Source organism: Ambystoma mexicanum, chromosome 7q (genome assembly GCF_040938575.1).
Source record: "Ambystoma mexicanum isolate Mex_15411 chromosome 7q, UKY_AmexF1_1, whole genome shotgun sequence".
NCBI classification, from domain to species: domain Eukaryota; kingdom Metazoa; phylum Chordata; class Amphibia; order Caudata; family Ambystomatidae; genus Ambystoma; species Ambystoma mexicanum.
Window position 1 is genome coordinate 1,059,593,342 of NC_090941.1, and position 18,946 is coordinate 1,059,612,287.

Here is an 18,946-nt window from a genome sequence, read left to right on the forward strand (position 1 = left end):
TTCCCTGTTAGAGAAACGGCCCTTGTACCTGCAGAGGCAGAAAGGTCCTCTCGTCTACTGGGAACTAGCCCACTCACGCTGAAGCAGCTATTTCCCATTAGAGAATCGGCCCTCCGACCTGCAGAGGCAGAAAGGTCCTCACGTCTAATGGGAACTAGCCCACTCATGCTGTAGCAGCTATTTCCCATTAGAGAAACGGCCCTCCGACCTGCAGAGGCAGAAAGTTCCTCTCGTCTAATGGGAACTAGCCCACTCACGCTGAAGCAGCTAAGTCCCTTAGAGAAACTGCCCTCCGACCTGCAGAGGCAGAAAGGTCCTCTCGTCTAATGGGAACTAGCCCACTCATGCTGAAGCAGCTATTTCCCATTAGAGAAACGGCCCTCCGACCTGCAGAGGCAGAAAGGTCCTCCCGTCTAATGGGAACTAGCCCACTCACGCTGAAGCAGCTATTTCCCATTAGAGAAACGGCCCTCCGACCTGCAGAGGCAGAAAGGTCCTCCCATCTAATTGGAACTAGCCCACTCACGCTGAAGCAGCTATTTCCCATTAGAGAAACGGCTCTCCGACCTGCAGAGGCAGAAAGGTCCTCTCATCTAATGGGAACTAGCCCACTCAGGCTGAAGCAGCTATTTCCCATTAGAGAAACGGTCCTCCGACCTGGAGAGGCAGAAAGGTCCTCTCGTCTAATGCGAACTAGCCCACTCACGCTGAAGCAGCTATTTTCCTTAGAGAAACTGCTCTCCGACTGGCGGAGGCAGAAAGGTCCTCTCGTCTAATGGGAACTAGCCCACTCACGCTGTAGCAGCTATTTCCCGTTAGAGAAACGGCCCTCCGACCTGCAGAGGCAGAAAGGTCCTCTCATCTAATGGGAACTAGCCCACTCACGCTGAAGCAGCTATTGCCCGTTAGAGAAACGGCCCTCTGACCTGCAGAGGCAGAAAGGTCCTCTTGTCTAATGGGAACTATCCCACGCACACTGAAGCAGCTATTTCCCATTAGAAAAACAGCCCTCCGACCTGCAGAGCAGAAAGGTCCTCTCGTCTAATAGTAACTAGCCCACTCACACTGAAACAGCTACTTCCCACAAGAGAAACGGCCCTCCGACCTGCAGAGCAGAAAGGTCCTCTTGTCTAATGGGAGCTAGCCCACTCACACGGAAGCAGCTATTTCCCATTAGAGAAACGGTCCTCCGATCTGCAGAGGCAGAAAGGTCCTCTCGTCTAATGGGAACTAGCCCACTCACGCAGAAGCAGCTATTTCCCATTAGAGAAACAGCCCTCCGACCTGGAGAGGCAGAAAGGTCCTTTAGTCTAACTGGAACTAGACCACTCACACTGAAGCAGCAATTTCCCATTAGAGATTCGGCCTTCGGACCTGCAGAGGCAGAAATGTCCTCTCGTCTAATGGGAACTAGCCCACTCACGCTGAAGCAGCTATTTCCCATTAGAGAAACGGCCCTCCGACCTGGAGAGGCAGAAAGGTCCTCTCGTCTAATGGGAACTAGCCCATTCACGCTGAAGCAGCAATTTCCCATTAGAGAAACGGCCCTCAGACCTGCAGAGGCAGAAAGGTCTTCCCGTCTAATGGGAACTAGCCCACTCACGCTGAAGCAGCTATTCCCTGTTAGAGAAACGGCCCTTGTACCTGCAGAGGCAGAAAGGTCCTCTCGTCTAATGGGAACTAGCCCACTCATGCTGAAGCAGCTATTTCCCATTAGAGAAACGGCCCTCCGACCTGCAGAGGCAGAAAGGTCCTCCCGTCTAATGGGAACTAGCCCACTCACGCTGTAGCAGCTATTTCCCGTTAGAGAAACGGCCCTCCGACCTGCAGAGGCAGAAAGGTCCTCTCGTCTAATGGGAACTAGCCCACTCACGCTGAAGCAGCTATTGCCCGTTAGAGAAACGGCCCTCTGACCTGCAGAGGCAGAAAGGTCCTCTTGTCTAATGGGAACTATCCCACGCACACTGAAGCAGCTATTTCCCATTAGAAAAACAGCCCTCCGACCTGCAGAGCAGAAAGGTCCTCTCGTCTAATAGTAACTAGCCCACACACACTGAAACAGCTACTTCCCACAAGAGAAACGGCCCTCCGACCTGCAGAGCAGAAAGGTCCTCTTGTCTAATGGGAGCTAGCCCACTCACACGGAAGCAGCTATTTCCCATTAGAGAAACGGTCCTCCGATCTGCAGAGGCAGAAAGGTCCTCTCGTCTAATGGGAACTAGCCCACTCACGCAGAAGCAGCTATTTCCCATTAGAGAAACAGCCCTCCGACCTGGAGAGGCAGAAAGGTCCTTTAGTCTAACTGGAACTAGACCACTCACACTGAAGCAGCAATTTCCCATTAGAGATTCGGCCTTCGGACCTGCAGAGGCAGAAATGTCCTCTCGTCTAATGGGAACTAGCCCACTCACGCTGAAGCAGCTATTTCCCATTAGAGAAACGGCCCTCCGACCTGGAGAGGCAGAAAGGTCCTCTCGTCTAATGGGAACTAGCCCATTCACGCTGAAGCAGCAATTTCCCATTAGAGAAACGGCCCTCAGACCTGCAGAGGCAGAAAGGTCTTCCCGTCTAATGGGAACTAGCCCACTCACGCTGAAGCAGCTATTCCCTGTTAGAGAAACGGCCCTTGTACCTGCAGAGGCAGAAAGGTCCTCTCGTCTAATGGGAACTAGCCAACTCACGCTGAAGCAGCTATTGCCCGTTAGAGAAATGGCCCTCTGACCTGCAGAGGCAGAAAGGTCCTCTCGTCTACTGGGAACTAGCCCACTCACGCTGAAGCAGCTATTTCCCATTAGAGAATCGGCCCTCCGACCTGCAGAGGCAGAAAGGTCCTCACGTCTAATGGGAACTAGCCCACTCATGCTGTAGCAGCTATTTCCCATTAGAGAAACGGCCCTCCGACCTGCAGAGGCAGAAAGTTCCTCTCGTCTAATGGGAACTAGCCCACTCACGCTGAAGCAGCTAAGTCCCTTAGAGAAACTGCCCTCCGACCTGCAGAGGCAGAAAGGTCCTCTCGTCTAATGGGAACTAGCCCACTCATGCTGAAGCAGCTATTTCCCATTAGAGAAACGGCCCTCCGACCTGCAGAGGCAGAAAGGTCCTCCCGTCTAATGGGAACTAGCCCACTCACGCTGAAGCAGCTATTTCCCATTAGAGAAACGGCCCTCCGACCTGCAGAGGCAGAAAGGTCCTCCCATCTAATTGGAACTAGCCCACTCACGCTGAAGCAGCTATTTCCCATTAGAGAAACGGCTCTCCGACCTGCAGAGGCAGAAAGGTCCTCTCATCTAATGGGAACTAGCCCACTCAGGCTGAAGCAGCTATTTCCCATTAGAGAAACGGTCCTCTGACCTGGAGAGGCAGAAAGGTCCTCTTGTCTAATGCGAACTAGCCCACTCACGCTGAAGCAGCTATTTTCCTTAGAGAAACTGCCCTCCGACTTGCGGAGGCAGAAAGGTCCTCTCGTCTAATGGGAACTAGCCCACTCACACTGAAGCAGCTATTGCCCCATAGAGAAACGGCCCTCCGACCTGCAGAGGCAGAAAAGTCCTCTCGAGCCCACTCCCACTGAAGTACATACCTATTGGCCATTAGAGAAACGGACCTCCGACCTGCAGAGGCGGAAATGTCCTTTCGTCTAATGGGAACCAGCCCACTCAAACTGAAGCAGCTGTTTCCCATTAGAGAAACGGCCCTCCGACATGCAGAGGCGGAAAGGTCCTCTCGTCTAATGGGAATCAGCCCACTCACACTGAAGCAGCTATTCCCATTAGAGAAACGGCCCCCCGCCCTGGAGAGGCGGAAAGGTCCTCTCGTCTAATGCGAAACAGCCCACTCACACTGAAGCAGCTATTTCCCATTAGAGAAACAGCCTTCCGACCTGCAGAGACGGAAAGGTCCTCTCGCCTAATGGGAACCAGCCCACTCACACTGAAGCAGCTATTCCCCATTAGAGAAACGGCCCTCCAACCTGTAGAGGCGTAAAGGTCCTCTCGCCTAATGGGAACTTGCCCACTCACAATGAAGCACTTATTTTCCATTAGAGAAACGGCCCTCCGACCAGCAGAGGGGGAAAGGTCCTCTCATCTAATGGGAACTAGCCCACTCACACTGAAGCAGCTATTTCCCATTATATAAACGGCCCTCCGACCTGCAGAGGCGTAAAGGTCCTCTCGTCTAATGGGAACCAGCCTATTCACACTGAAGCAGCTATTTCCCAATAGAGGAACGGTCCTCCGACCCGGAGAGGCAGAAAGGTCCTCTCGTCTAATGGGAACTAGCCCACTCACGCTGAAGCAGCTATTGCCCGTTAGAGAAACGGCCCTCTGACCTGCAGAGGCAGAAAGGTCCTCTTGTCTAATGGGAACTAGCCCACTCACGCTGAAGCAGCTATTTCCCATTAGAGAATCGGCCCTCCGACCTGCAGAGGCAGAAAGGTCTTCACGTCTAATGGGAACTAGCCCACTCACGCTGTAGCAGCTATTTCCCGTTAGAGAAACGGCCCTCCGACCTGCAGAGGCAGAAAGTTCCTCTCGTCTAATGGGAACTAGCCCACTCACGCTGAAGCAGCTATTGCCCGTTAGAGAAACTGCCCTCTGACCTGCAGAGGCAGAAAGGTCCTCTTGTCTAATGGGAACTAGCCCACTAACGCTGAAGCAGCTATTTCCCATTAGAGAATCAGCCCTCCGACCTGCAGAGGAACAAAGGTCCTCACGTCTAATGGAACTAGCCCACTCACGCTGTAGCAGCTATTTCCCATTAGAGAAACGGCCCTCCGACCTGCAGAGGCAGAAAGTTCCTCTCGTCTAATGGGAACTAGCCCACTCACGCTGAAGCAGCTAAGTCCCTTAGAGAAACTGCCCTCCGACCTGCAGAGGCAGAAAGGTCCTCTCGTCTAATGTGAACTAGCCCACGCACGCTGAAGCAGCTATTTCCCATTAGCGAAACGGCCCTCCGACCTGCAGAGGCAGAAAGTTCCTCACGTCTAATGGGAATTAGCCCACTCACGCTGAAGCAGCTATTTCCCATTAGAGAAATGGCCCTCCGACCTGCAGAGGCAGAAATGTCCTCTCGTCTAATGGGAACTAGCCCACTCACGCTGAAGCAGCTATTCCCCGTTAGAGAAACAGCCCTCGTACCTGCAGAGGCAGAAATGTCCTCTCGTCTAATGGGAACTAGCCCACTCACGCTGAAGCAGCTATTGCCCGTTAGAGAAACAGCCCTCTGACCTACAGAGGCAGAAAGGTCATCTCGTCTAATGGGAACTAGCCCAGTCACGCTGAAGCAGCTATTTCCCGTTAGAGAAATGGCCCTATGACCTTCAGAGGCAGAAAGGTCCTCTCGTCTAATGGGAAGCAGCCCACTCACACTGAAGCAGCTATTGCCCGTTAGAGTAACGGCCCTCCGACCTGCAGAGGCAGAAAGGTCCTCTCGTCTAATGGGAACTAGCCCACTCACGCTGAAAGCAGCTATTTCCCATTAGAGAAACGGCCCTCCGACCTGCAGAGGCAGAAAGGTCCTCCCGTCTAATGGGAACTAGCCCACTCACGCTGAAGCAGCTATTTCCCATTAGAGAAACAGCAATCGTACCTGCAGAGGCAGAAATGTCCTCTCGTCTAATTGGAACTAGCCCACTCACGCTGAAGCAGCTATTTCCCATTAGAGAAACGGTCCTCCGACCTGGAGAGGCAGAAAGGTCCTCTCGTCTAATCGGAATTAGCTCACTCACGCGCAAACAGAAATTTCCCATTAGAGAAACAACCCTCGGACCGGCAGAGGCAGAAAGGTCCTCTCGTCTAATGGTTAACCAGCCCACTCACGCAGAAGCAGCTATTTTCCATTAGGGAAACGGCCCTCCGACCTGCAGAGGCAGAAAGGTCCTCTCGTCTAATGGGACCTAGCCCACACACGCGGAAGCAGCTATTTCCCATTAAGGAAACGGCCCTCCGACCTGGAGATTCAGAAAGGTCCTCACGTGTAATGGGAACTAGCCCACTCACGCTGAAGAAGCAATTTCCCGTTAGAGAAACGGCCCTCAGACCTGCAGAGGCAGAAAGGTCTTCCCGTCTAATGGGAACTAGCCCACTCACGCTGAAGCAGCTATTCCCCGTTAGAGAAACGGCCCTTGTACCTGCAGAGGCAGAAAGGTCCTCTCGTCTAAAGGGAACAAGCCCACTGACGCTGAAGCAGCTATCTCCCATTATTGAAACGGCCCTCCGACCTGCAGAGGCAGAAAGTTCTTCTCGTCTAATGGGAACTAGCCCACTCACGCTGAAGCAGCTATTTCCCATTAGAGAAACGGCCCTCCGACCTGCAGAGGCAGAAATGTCCTCTCGTCTAATGGGAACTAGCCCACTCACGCTGAAGCAGCTATTCCCCGTTAGAGAAACAGCCCTCGTACCTGCAGAGGCAGAAAGGTCCCCTCGTCTAATGGGAACTAGCCCACTCACGCTGATGCAGCTATTGCCCGTTAGAGAAACGGCCCTCTGAAGTACAGAGGCAGAAAGGTCCTCTTGTCTAATGGGAACTAGCCCAGTCACGCTGAAGCATCTATTGCCCGTTAGAGAAACGGCCCTCTGACCTGCAGAGGCAGAAAGGTCCTCTCGTCTAATGGGAACCAGCCCACTCACACTGAAGCAGCTATTGCCCGTTAGAGTAACGGCCCTCCGACCTGCAGAGGCAGAAAGGTCCTCTCGTCTAATGGGAACTAGCACACTCACAGTGAAGCAGCTATTTCCCATTAGGGAAACGGCGCTCCGACCTGGAGAGGCAGAAAGGTCCTCTCGTCTAATGGGAACTATCCCACGCACACTGAAGCAGCTATTTCCCATTAGAAAAACAGCCCTCCGACCTGCAGAGGCAGAAAGGTCCTCTCGTCTAATGGGAACTAGCCCACTCACACTGAAGCAGCTATTTCCCATTAGACAAACGGCGCTCCGATCTGCAGAGGCAGAAAGGTCCTCTCGTCTAATGGGAACTAGCCCACTCACACAGAAGCAGCTATTTCCCATTAGAGAAACGGCGCTCCGACCTGCAGAGGCAGAAAGGTCCTCTCGTCTAATGGGAACTATCCCACGCATACTGAAGCAGCTATTTCCCATTAGAAAAACAGCCCTCCGACCTGCAGAGGCAGAAAGGTCCTCTCGTCTAATAGTAACTAGCCCACTCACACTGAAACAGCTATTTCCCACAAGAGAAACGGCCCTCCGACCTGCAGAGCAGAAAGGTCCTCTTGTCTAATGGGAACTAGCCCACTCACACGGAAGCAGCTATTTCCCATTAGAGAAACGGTCCTCCGACCTGCAGAGGCAGAAAGGTCCTCTCGTCTAATGGGAACTAGCCCACTCACGCAGAAGCAGCTATTTTCCATTAGAGAAACAGCCCTCCGACCTGGAGAGGCAGAAAGGTCCTTTAGTCTAACTGGAACTAGACCACTCACACTGAAGCAGCAATTTCCCATTAGAGATTCGGCCTTCGGACCTGCAGAGGCAGAAATGTCCTCTCGTCTAATGGGAACTAGCCCACTCACGCTGAAGCAGCTATTTCCCATTAGAGAAACGGCCCTCCGACCTGGAGAGGCAGAAAGGTCCTCTCGTCTAATGGGAACTAGCCCATTCACGCTGAAGCAGCAATTTCCCATTAGAGAAACGGCCCTCAGACCTGCAGAGGCAGAAAGGTCTTCCCGTCTAATGGGAACTAGCCCACTCACGCTGAAGCAGCTATTCCCTGTTAGAGAAACGGCCCTTGTACCTGCAGAGGCAGAAAGGTCCTCTCGTCTAAAGGGAACTAGCCCACTGACGCTGAAGCAGCTATCTCCCATTATTGAAACGGCCCTCCGACCTGCAGAGGCAGAAAGTTCCTCTCGTCTAATGGGAACTAGCCCACTCACGCTGAAGCAGCTACTTCCCATTAGAGAAACGGCCCTCCGACCTGCAGAGGCAGAAATGTCCTCTCGTCTAATGGGAACTAGCCCACTCACGCTGAAGCAGCTATTCCCCGTTAGAGAAACAGCCCTCGTACCTGCAGAGGCAGAAAGGTCCCCTCGTCTAATGGGAACTAGCCCACTCACGCTGATGCAGCTATTGCCCGTTAGAGAAACGGCCCTCTGAAGTACAGAGGCAGAAAGGTCCTCTTGTCTAATGGGAACTAGCCCAGTCACGCTGAAGCATCTATTGCCCGTTAGAGAAACGGCCCTCTGACCTGCAGAGGCAGAAAGGTCCTCTCGTCTAATGGGAACCAGCCCACTCACACTGAAGCAGCTATTGCCCGTTAGAGTAACGGCCCTCCGACCTGCAGAGGCAGAAAGGTCCTCTCGTCTAATGGGAACTAGCACACTCACAGTGAAGCAGCTATTTCCCATTAGGGAAACGGCGCTCCGACCTGGAGAGGCAGAAAGGTCCTCTCGTCTAATGGGAACTATCCCACGCACACTGAAGCAGCTATTTCCCATTAGAAAAACAGCCCTCCGACCTGCAGAGGCAGAAAGGTCCTCTCGTCTAATGGGAACTAGCCCACTCACACTGAAGCAGCTATTTCCCATTAGACAAACGGCGCTCCGATCTGCAGAGGCAGAAAGGTCCTCTCGTCTAATGGGAACTAGCCCACTCACACAGAAGCAGCTATTTCCCATTAGAGAAACGGCGCTCCGACCTGCAGAGGCAGAAAGGTCCTCTCGTCTAATGGGAACTATCCCACGCACACTGAAGCAGCTATTTCCCATTAGAAAAACAGCCCTCCGACCTGCAGAGGCAGAAAGGTCCTCTCGTCTAATAGTAACTAGCCCACTCACACTGAAACAGCTATTTCCCACAAGAGAAACGGCCCTCCGACCTGCAGAGCAGAAAGGTCCTCTTGTCTAATGGGAACTAGCCCACTCACACGGAAGCAGCTATTTCCCATTAGAGAAACGGTCCTCCGACCTGCAGAGGCAGAAAGGTCCTCTCGTCTAATGGGAACTAGCCCACTCACGCAGAAGCAGCTATTTCCCATTAGAGAAACAGCCCTCCGACCTGGAGAGGCAGAAAGGTCCTTTAGTCTAACTGGAACTAGACCACTCACACTGAAGCAGCAATTTCCCATTAGAGATTCGGCCTTCGGACCTGCAGAGGCAGAAATGTCCTCTCGTCTAATGGGAACTAGCCCACTCACGCTGAAGCAGCTATTTCCCATTAGAGAAACGGCCCTCCGACCTGGAGAGGCAGAAAGGTCCTCTCGTCTAATGGGAACTAGCCCATTCACGCTGAAGCAGCAATTTTCCATTAGAGAAACGGCCCTCAGACCTGCAGAGGCAGAAAGCTCTTCCCGTCTAATGGGAACTAGCCCACTCACGCTGAAGCAGCTATTCCCTGTTAGAGAAACGGCCCTTGTACCTGCAGAGGCAGAAAGGTCCTCTCGTCTAATGGGAACTAGCCAACTCACGCTGAAGCAGCTATTGCCCGTTAGAGAAATGGCCCTCTGACCTGCAGAGGCAGAAAGGTCCTCTCGTCTACTGGGAACTAGCCCACTCACGCTGAAGCAGCTATTTCCAATTAGAGAATCGGCCCTCCGACCTGCAGAGGCAGAAAGGTCCTCACGTCTAATGGGAACTAGCCCACTCATGCTGTAGCAGCTATTTCCCATTAGAGAAACGGCCCTCCGACCTGCAGAGGCAGAAAGTTCCTCTCGTCTAATGGGAACTAGCCCACTCACGCTGAAGCAGCTAAGTCCCTTAGAGAAACTGCCCTCCGACCTGCAGAGGCAGAAAGGTCCTCTCGTCTAATGGGAACTAGCCCACTCACGCTGAAGCAGCTATTTTCCTTAGAGAAACTGCCCTCCGACTTGCGGAGGCAGAAAGTTCCTCTCGTCTAATGGGAACTAGCCCACTCACGCTGAAGCAGCTAAGTCCCTTAGAGAAACTGCCCTCCGACCTGCAGAGGCAGAAAGGTCCTCTCGTCTAATGGGAACTAGCCCACTCACACTGAAGCAGCTATTGCCCCATAGAGAAACGGCCCTCCGACCTGCAGAGGCAGAAAAGTCCTCTCGAGCCCACTCCCACTGAAGTACATACCTATTGGCCATTAGAGAAACGGCCCTCCGACCTGCAGAGGCGGAAATGTCCTTTCGTCTAATGGGAACCAGCCCACTCAAACTGAAGCAGCTGTTTCCCATTAGAGAAACGGCCCTCCGACCTGCAGAAGCGGAAAGGTCCTCTCGTCTAATGGGAACCAGCCCACTCACACTGAAGCAGCTATTCCCATTAGAGAAACGGCCCCCCGCCCTGGAGAGGCGGAAAGGTCCTCTCATCTAATGCGAAACAGCCCACTCACACTGAAGCAGCTATTTCCCATTAGAGAATAGCTGCTTCAGCGTGAGTGGGCTAGTTCCCATTAGACGGGAGGACCTTTCTGCCTCTGCAGGTCGGAGGGCCCTCCGACCTGCAGAGGCAGAAAGGTCCTCCCGTCTAATGGGAACTAGCCCACTCACGCTGAAGCAGCTATTTCCCATTAGAGAAACGGCCCTCCGACCTGCAGAGGCGGAAATGTCCTTTCGTCTAATGGGAACCAGCCCACTCAAACTGAAGCAGCTGTTTCCCATTAGAGAAACGGCCCTCCGACCTGCAGAAGCAGAAAGTTCCTCTCGTCTAATGGGAACTAGCCCACTCACGCTGAAGCAGCTAAGTCCCTTAGAGAAACTGCCCTCCGACCTGCAGAGGCAGAAAGGTCCTCTCGTCTAATGGGAACTAGCCCACTCATGCTGAAGCAGCTATTTCCCATTAGAGAATAGCTGCTTCAGCGTGAGTGGGCTAGTTCCCATTAGATGAGAGGACCTTTCTGCCTCTGCAGGTCGGAGAGCCGTTTCTCTAATGGGAAATAGCTGCTTCAGCGTGAGTGGGCTAGTTCCAATTAGATGGGAGGACCTTTCTGCCTCTGCAGGTCGGAGGGCCGTTTCTCTAATGGGAAATAGCTGCTTCAGCGTGAGTGGGCTAGTTCCCATTAGACGGGAGGACCTTTCTGCCTCTGCAGGTCGGAGCCCTCCGACCTGCAGAGGCAGAAAGGTCCTCCCGTCTAATGGGAACTAGCCCACTCACGCTGAAGCAGCTATTTCCCATTAGAGAAACGGCCCTCCGACCTGCAGAGGCAGAAAGGTCCTCCCATCTAATTGGAACTAGCCCACTCACGCTGAAGCAGCTATTTCCCATTAGAGAAACGGCTCTCCGACCTGCAGAGGCAGAAAGGTCCTCTCATCTAATGGGAACTAGCCCACGCAGGCTGAAGCAGCTATTTCCCATTAGAGAAACGGTCCTCCGACCTGGAGAGGCGGAAAGGTCCTCTCGTCTAATGCGAACTAGCCCACTCACGCTGAAGCAGCTATTTTCCTTAGAGAAACTGCCCTCCGACTTGCGGAGGCAGAAAGGTCCTCTCGTCTAATGGGAACTAGCCCACTCACACTGAAGCAGCTATTGCCCCATAGAGAAACGGCCCTCCGACCTGCAGAGGCAGAAAAGTCCTCTCGAGCCCACTCCCACTGAAGTACATACCTATTGGCCATTAGAGAAACGGCCCTCCGACCTGCAGAGGCGGAAATGTCCTTTCGTCTAATGGGAACCAGCCCACTCAAACTGAAGCAGCTGTTTCCCATTAGAGAAACGGCCCTCCGACCTGCAGAAGCGGAAAGGTCCTCTCGTCTAATGGGAACCAGCCCACTCACACTGAAGCAGCTATTCCCATTAGAGAAACGGCCCCCCGCCCTGGAGAGGCGGAAAGGTCCTCTCATCTAATGCGAAACAGCCCACTCACACTGAAGCAGCTATTTCCCATTAGAGAAACAGCCTTCCGACCTGCAGAGACGGAAAGGTCCTCTCGCCTAATGGGAACCAGCCCACTCACACTGAAGCAGCTATTCCCCATTAGAGAAACGGCCCTCCAACCTGTAGAGGCGTAAAGGTCCTCTCGCCTAATGGGAACTTGCCCACTCACAATGAAGCACTTATTTTCCATTAGAGAAACGGCCCTCCTACCAGCAGAGGGGGAAAGGTCCTCTCATCTAATGGGAACTAGCCCACTCACACTGAAGCAGCTATTTCCCATTATATAAACGGCCCTCCGACCTGCAGAGGCGTAAAGGTCCTCTCGTCTAATGGGAACTAGTCCACTCACGCTGAAGCAGCTATTTCCCAATAGAGAAACGGCCCTCTGACCTGGAGAGGCAGAAAGGTCCTCTTGTCTAATGGGAACTAGCCCACTCACGCTGAAGCAGCTATTTCCCATTAGAGAATCGGCCCTCCGACCTGCAGAGGCAGAAAGGTCCTCACGTCTAATGGGAACTAGCCCACTCACGCTGTAGCAGTTATTTCCCGTTAGAGAAACGGCCCTCCGACCTGCAGAGGCAGAAAGGTCCTCTCGTCTAATGGGAACTAGCCCACTCACGCTGAAGCAGCTATTGCCCGTTAGAGAAACGGCCCTCTGACCTGCAGAGGCAGAAAGGTCCTCTTGTCTAATGGGAACTAGCCCACTCACGCTGAAGCAGCTATTTCCCATTAGAGAATCGGCCCTCCGACCTGCAGAGGCAGAAAGGTCCTCACGTCTAATGGGAACTAGCCCACTCACGCTGTAGCAGCTATTTCCCGTTAGAGAAACGGCCCTCCGACCTGCAGAGGCAGAAAGTTCCTCTCGTCTAATGGGAACTAGCCCACTCACGCTGAAGCAGCTATTGCCCGTTAGAGAAACTGCCCTCTGACCTGCAGAGGCAGAAAGGTCCTCTTGTCTAATGGGAACTAGCCCACTAACGCTGAAGCAGCTATTTCCCATTAGAGAATCAGCCCTCCGACCTGCAGAGGAACAAAGGTCCTCACGTCTAATGGGAACTAGCCCACTCACGCTGTAGCAGCTATTTCCCATTAGAGAAACGGCCCTCCGACCTGCAGAGGCAGAAAGTTCCTCTTGTCTAATGGGAACTAGCCCACTCACGCTGAAGCAGCTAAGTCCCTTAGAGAAACTGCCCTCCGACCTGCAGAGGCAGAAAGGTCCTCTCGTCTAATGGGAACTAGCCCACGCACGCTGAAGCAGCTATTTCCCATTAGCGAAACGGCCCTCCGACCTGCAGAGGCAGAAAGTTCCTCACGTCTAATGGGAAGTAGCCCACTCACGCTGAAGCAGCTATTTCCCATTAGAGAAATGGCCCTCCGACCTGCAGAGGCAGAAATGTCCTCTCGTCTAATGGGAACTAGCCCACACACGCTGAAGCAGCTATTCCCCGTTAGAGAAACAGCCCTCGTACCTGCAGAGGCAGAAATGTCCTCTCGTCTAATGGGAACTAGCCCACTCACGCTGAAGCAGCTATTGCCCGTTAGAGAAACAGCCCTCTGACCTACAGAGGCAGGAAGGTCATCTCGTCTAATGGGAACTAGCCCAGTCACGCTGAAGCAGCTATTTCCCGTTAGAGAAATGGCCCTATGACCTTCAGAGGCAGAAAGGTCCTCTCGTCTAATTGGAACCAGCCCACTCACACTGAAGCAGCTATTTCCCATTAGAGAAACGGCCCTCCGACCTGCAGAGGCAGAAAGGCCCTCTTGTCTAATGGTAACTAACCGAATCACGCTGAAGCAGCTATTTCCCATTAAAGAAACGGCCCTCTGACCTGCAGAGGCAGAAAGGTCCTCCCGTCTAATGGGAACTAGCCCACTCACGCTGAAGCAGCTATTTCCCATTAGAGAAACGGCCCTCCGACCTGCAGAGGCAGAAAGGTCCTCACGTCTAATGGGAACTAGCCCACTCACGCTGTAGCAGCTATTTCCCGTTAGAGAAACGGCCCTCCGACCTGCAGAGGCAGAAAGTTCCTCTCGTCTAATGGGAACTAGCCCACTCACGCTGAAGCAGCTATTGCCCGTTAGAGAAACTGCCCTCTGACCTGCAGAGGCAGAAAGGTCCTCTTGTCTAATGGGAACTAGCCCACTAACGCTGAAGCAGCTATTTCCCATTAGAGAATCAGCCCTCCGACCTGCAGAGGAACAAAGGTCCTCACGTCTAATGGGAACTAGCCCACTCACGCTGTAGCAGCTATTTCCCATTAGAGAAACGGCCCTCCGACCTGCAGAGGCAGAAAGTTCCTCTTGTCTAATGGGAACTAGCCCACTCACGCTGAAGCAGCTAAGTCCCTTAGAGAAACTGCCCTCCGACCTGCAGAGGCAGAAAGGTCCTCTCGTCTAATGGGAACTAGCCCACGCACGCTGAAGCAGCTATTTCCCATTAGCGAAACGGCCCTCCGACCTGCAGAGGCAGAAAGTTCCTCACGTCTAATGGGAAGTAGCCCACTCACGCTGAAGCAGCTATTTCCCATTAGAGAAATGGCCCTCCGACCTGCAGAGGCAGAAATGTCCTCTCGTCTAATGGGAACTAGCCCACACACGCTGAAGCAGCTATTCCCCGTTAGAGAAACAGCCCTCGTACCTGCAGAGGCAGAAATGTCCTCTCGTCTAATGGGAACTAGCCCACTCACGCTGAAGCAGCTATTGCCCGTTAGAGAAACAGCCCTCTGACCTACAGAGGCAGGAAGGTCATCTCGTCTAATGGGAACTAGCCCAGTCACGCTGAAGCAGCTATTTCCCGTTAGAGAAATGGCCCTATGACCTTCAGAGGCAGAAAGGTCCTCTCGTCTAATGGGAACCAGCCCACTCACACTGAAGCAGCTATTTCCCATTAGAGAAACGGCCCTCCGACCTGCAGAGGCAGAAAGGCCCTCTTGTCTAATGGTAACTAACCGAATCACGCTGAAGCAGCTATTTCCCATTAAAGAAACGGCCCTCTGACCTGCAGAGGCAGAAAGGTCCTCCCGTCTAATGGGAACTAGCCCACTCATGCTGAAGCAGCTATTTCCCATTAGAGAAACGGCCCTCCAACCTGGAGAGGCAGAAAGGTCCTCTCGTCTAATGGGAACTAGCCCATTCACGCTGAAGCAGCAATTTCCCATTAGAGAAACGGCCCTCAGACCTGCAGAGGCAGAAAGGTCTTCCCGTCTAATGGGAACTAGCCCACTCACGCTGAAGCAGCTATTCCCTGTTAGAGAAACGGCCCTTGTACCTGCAGAGGCAGAAAGGTCCTCTCGTCTAATGGGAACTAGCCAACTCACGCTGAAGCAGCTATTGCCCGTTAGAGAAATGGCCCTCTGACCTGCAGAGGCAGAAAGGTCCTCTCGTCTACTGGGAACTAGCCCACTCACGCTGAAGCAGCTATTTCCAATTAGAGAATCGGCCCTCCGACCTGCAGAGGCAGAAAGGTCCTCACGTCTAATGGGAACTAGCCCACTCATGCTGTAGCAGCTATTTCCCATTAGAGAAACGGCCCTCCGACCTGCAGAGGCAGAAAGTTCCTCTCGTCTAATGGGAACTAGCCCACTCACGCTGAAGCAGCTAAGTCCCTTAGAGAAACTGCCCTCCGACCTGCAGAGGCAGAAAGGTCCTCTCGTCTAATGGGAACTAGCCCACTCACGCTGAAGCAGCTATTTTCCTTAGAGAAACTGCCCTCCGACTTGCGGAGGCAGAAAGGTCCTCTCGTCTAATGGGAACTAGCCCACTCACACTGAAGCAGCTATTGCCCCATAGAGAAACGGCCCTCCGACCTGCAGAGGCAGAAAAGTCCTCTCGAGCCCACTCCCACTGAAGTACATACCTATTGGCCATTAGAGAAACGGCCCTCCGACCTGCAGAGGCGGAAATGTCCTTTCGTCTAATGGGAACCAGCCCACTCAAACTGAAGCAGCTGTTTCCCATTAGAGAAACGGCCCTCCGACCTGCAGAAGCGGAAAGGTCCTCTCGTCTAATGGGAACCAGCCCACTCACACTGAAGCAGCTATTCCCATTAGAGAAACGGCCCCCCGCCCTGGAGAGGCGGAAAGGTCCTCTCATCTAATGCGAAACAGCCCACTCACACTGAAGCAGCTATTTCCCATTAGAGAATAGCTGCTTCAGCGTGAGTGGGCTAGTTCCCATTAGACGGGAGGACCTTTCTGCCTCTGCAGGTCGGAGGGCCCTCCGACCTGCAGAGGCAGAAAGGTCCTCCCGTCTAATGGGAACTAGCCCACTCACGCTGAAGCAGCTATTTCCCATTAGAGAAACGGCCCTCCGACCTGCAGAGGCGGAAATGTCCTTTCGTCTAATGGGAACCAGCCCACTCAAACTGAAGCAGCTGTTTCCCATTAGAGAAACGGCCCCCCCCGACCTGCAGAGGCAGAAAGGTCCTCCCGTCTAATGGGAACTAGCCCACTCACGCTGAAGCAGCTATTTCCCATTAGAGAAACGGCCCTCCGACCTGCAGAGGCAGAAAGGTCCTCCCATCTAATTGGAACTAGCCCACTCACGCTGAAGCAGCTATTTCCCATTAGAGAAACGGCTCTCCGACCTGCAGAGGCAGAAAGGTCCTCTCATCTAATGGGAACTAGCCCACGCAGGCTGAAGCAGCTATTTCCCATTAGAGAAACGGTCCTCCGACCTGGAGAGGCGGAAAGGTCCTCTCGTCTAATGCGAACTAGCCCACTCACGCTGAAGCAGCTATTTTCCTTAGAGAAACTGCCCTCCGACTTGCGGAGGCAGAAAGGTCCTCTCGTCTAATGGGAACTAGCCCACTCACACTGAAGCAGCTATTGCCCCATAGAGAAACGGCCCTCCGACCTGCAGAGGCAGAAAAGTCCTCTCGAGCCCACTCCCACTGAAGTACATACCTATTGGCCATTAGAGAAACGGCCCTCCGACCTGCAGAGGCGGAAATGTCCTTTCGTCTAATGGGAACCAGCCCACTCAAACTGAAGCAGCTGTTTCCCATTAAAGAAACGGCCCTCCGACCTGCAGAAGCGGAAAGGTCCTCTCGTCTAATGGGAACCAGCCCACTCACACTGAAGCAGCTATTCCCATTAGAGAAACGGCCCCCCGCCCTGGAGAGGCGGAAAGGTCCTCTCATCTAATGCGAAACAGCCCACTCACACTGAAGCAGCTATTTCCCATTAGAGAAACAGCCTTCCGACCTGCAGAGACGGAAAGGTCCTCTCGCCTAATGGGAACCAGCCCACTCACACTGAAGCAGCTATTCCCCATTAGAGAAACGGCCCTCCAACCTGTAGAGGCGTAAAGGTCCTCTCGCCTAATGGGAACTTGCCCACTCACAATGAAGCACTTATTTTCCATTAGAGAAACGGCCCTCCTACCAGCAGAGGGGGAAAGGTCCTCTCATCTAATGGGAACTAGCCCACTCACACTGAAGCAGCTATTTCCCATTATATAAACGGCCCTCCGACCTGCAGAGGCGTAAAGGTCCTCTCGTCTAATGGGAACTAGTCCACTCACGCTGAAGCAGCTATTTCCCAATAGAGAAACGGCCCTCTGACCTGGAGAGGCAGAAAGGTCCTCTTGTCTAATGGGAACTAGCCCACTCACGCTGAAGCAGCTATTTCCCATTAGAGAATCGGCCCTCCGACCTGCAGAGGCAGAAAGGTCCTCACGTCTAATGGGAACTAGCCCACTCACGCTGTAGCAGTTATTTCCCGTTAGAGAAACGGCCCTCCGACCTGCAGAGGCAGAAAGGTCCTCTCGTCTAATGGGAACTAGCCCACTCACGCTGAAGCAGCTATTGCCCGTTAGAGAAACGGCCCTCTGACCTGCAGAGGCAGAAAGGTCCTCTTGTCTAATGGGAACTAGCCCACTCACGCTGAAGCAGCTATTTCCCATTAGAGAATCGGCCCTCCGACCTGCAGAGGCAGAAAGGTCCTCACGTCTAATGGGAACTAGCCCACTCACGCTGTAGCAGCTATTTCCCGTTAGAGAAACGGCCCTCCGACCTGCAGAGGCAGAAAGTTCCTCTCGTCTAATGGGAACTAGCCCACTCACGCTGAAGCAGCTATTGCCCGTTAGAGAAACTGCCCTCTGACCTGCAGAGGCAGAAAGGTCCTCTTGTCTAATGGGAACTAGCCCACTAACGCTGAAGCAGCTATTTCCCATTAGAGAATCAGCCCTCCGACCTGCAGAGGAACAAAGGTCCTCACGTCTAATGGGAACTAGCCCACTCACGCTGTAGCAGCTATTTCCCATTAGAGAAACGGCCCTCCGACCTGCAGAGGCAGAAAGTTCCTCTTGTCTAATGGGAACTAGCCCACTCACGCTGAAGCAGCTAAGTCCCTTAGAGAAACTGCCCTCCGACCTGCAGAGGCAGAAAGGTCCTCTCGTCTAATGGGAACTAGCCCACGCACGCTGAAGCAGCTATTTCCCATTAGCGAAACGGCCCTCCGACCTGCAGAGGCAGAAAGTTCCTCACGTCTAATGGGAAGTAGCCCACTCACGCTGAAGCAGCTATTTCCCATTAGAGAAATGGCCCTCCAACCTGCAGAGGCAGAAATGTCCTCTCGTCTAATGGGAACTAGCCCACACACGCTGAAGCAGCTATTCCCCGTTAGAGAAACAGCCCTCGTACCTGCAGAGGCAGAAATGTCCTCTCGTCTAATGGGAACTAGCCCACTCACGCTGAAGCAGCTATTGCCCGTTAGAGAAACAGCCCTCTGACCTACAGAGGCAGGAAGGTCATCTCGTCTAATGGGAACTAGCCCAGTCACGCTGAAGCAGCTATTTCCCGTTAGAGAAATGGCCCTATGACCTTCAGAGGCAGAAAGGTCCTCTCGTCTAATGGGAACCAGCCCACTCACACTGAAGCAGCTATTTCCCATTAGAGAAACGGCCCTCCGACCTGCAGAGGCAGAAAGGCCCTCTTGTCTAATGGTAACTAACCGAATCACGCTGAAGCAGCTATTTCCCATTAAAGAAACGGCCCTCTGACCTGCAGAGGCAGAAAGGTCCTCCCGTCTAATGGGAACTAGCCCACTCACGCTGAAGCAGCTATTTCCCATTAGAGAAACGGCCCTCCGACCTGCAGAGGCAGAAAGGTCCTCACGTCTAATGGGAACTAGCCCACTCACGCTGTAGCAGCTATTTCCC